This window comes from Stenella coeruleoalba (assembly GCF_951394435.1).
Source record: "Stenella coeruleoalba genome assembly, chromosome: 15".
Lineage (NCBI taxonomy): Eukaryota > Metazoa > Chordata > Mammalia > Artiodactyla > Delphinidae > Stenella > Stenella coeruleoalba.
This window is the reverse complement of record NC_137161.1, coordinates 25204397-25206027: the sequence shown is the minus strand read 5'-3', so window position 1 is coordinate 25206027 and position 1631 is coordinate 25204397. Positions and strand designations below refer to the sequence as shown.

General features: G+C 44.5%; 1 pseudogene across 1 annotated transcript; it reads left to right on the top strand.

The window, feature by feature from the left end:
- Positions 1–851, top strand: LOC307198036 (ATP synthase subunit O, mitochondrial-like; annotated as a pseudogene). The gene is made up of 2 exons: positions 1–387; positions 520–851. The product of its transcript is annotated as an ATP synthase subunit O, mitochondrial-like (transcript).
- The last annotated feature ends 780 nt before the right edge of the window (positions 852–1631 follow it).

Genomic DNA, 1631 nt, shown 5'->3' with positions numbered 1-1631 from the left:
ATGAGCAACAGTCAGCAGGAACAAAAAATTAACACAGCTCTCATCAACTCAGGTTTGACCCACAGCCGCCCAGGAGAAGAGGCTGCCCCAGCAGTGCCCAGGCTCTCCCGGCAGGTGCGATGCTTCAGCAGATCTGTGCTCAGGCCATTCATCAAGCCTGTGAGGCCACCATCAAACCTGTGTTCAGATATATGGTATCAAAGGTCGCTATGCCACAGCTCTTTATTCTGTTGCATCTAAACAGAATAAACTGGAGCAAGTAGCAAAAGAATTGTTGAGAGTAGCGCAAATCTTGAAGGAACCTGAAATGGCTGCTTCCATTATGAATCCCTATGTAAAGTGTTACATTGAGGTGAAAAGCCTAAATGACATGACAGCAAAAGAGAGGTTTTCTCAGGACTTCCCTGGCGGTTCAGTGGTTAGAACTCCACGCTTTCACTGCCAAGGAACTGGGTTCGATCCCTGGTCGGGGAACTCAGATCTCCAAAGCCGTACACGGCACAGCCAAAAAAAAAAAAGGTTTTCTCCCCTCACATCCGGTTGGATCAATTTGCTTGCTGAAAATGGTCGCTTGAACAATACCCCTGGAGCCATAGTTCTGACTTTTCTACTATGATGAGTGTCCAGAGTGGAGAAATACCTTGCAGTCACCACTGTACTTCCTTTAGATGAAGCCACTCTTGCTGAATTAAAAACGGCCCTGAAGAGCTTTCTAAGTAAAGGCCAAGTGTTGAAACTGGAAGTTAAGATTGAGCCATTAATCATGGGTGGAATGATTGTCCGTACTGGAGAGAAATACGTCTTCAAAAACCAAGGTTCAGAAGCTGAGCAAAGCAATGCAGATTTTCTAAGTGTTGCTTTTCTGTCAGTGAAAATTCTTAAACTTGGAGCAATAATAAAATGCTTCCCGAACAGGAAAAAAAATTTGATTTAGACCCCTGGGACTTCAATACTGTTATTATCAGACACAGAATATAAAATAACTATGAAACCTCTAAAAGTGCTGGAAAAAAATTAGCAAAAAGTAAGAGACTAAGGCAGATTTGAAGATAGAATTCTGGAAATTACAATCATTGAAATAGTGCACTATTGAATGGCAGATTAGATGAATCAAAATGAGTGAAGCATTACTGTATGAGAAGGAGATGGAAAAAAAAAAGAGTTGTTCCTTTTGGAAGGCAGTTTTCGAGGGAAGAGCCCTTTCAAATTTTACCAAGAAGGCAGTCAAAAAACTTACTGACTCAGTATAAAGGGAAATAATTGGCCTGAGATGATACAGTCTCAGAATGATACATGCATCGATCTGAACTCATCCTGCCCGTCTGTGCTTGTTTCTGCTGCTGGAATTTCAAGGTAGTGAGTTGGATGTATCCCGTCCTCCACATCCACTCTCCCAAGACCATCGGGGAACCAGCAACAAACCACCCCCCATTCTCCAGGGCGGCTTCATTGCCTGGTGCCAGGCGCCCTCTTGTGGACAGAATCAGACCTGCTACCTCTGCTGCCTCCATCCACAAGCCAGATTCCCATCCAGAGTGCACACCCCAGCACCTTTTGCCTTCCCCTTTGCACCAGCCTTTTCTGAGGCTGCCTATCTGCCCCATGAATTCAACTGACTTTCTCTGGGTGCC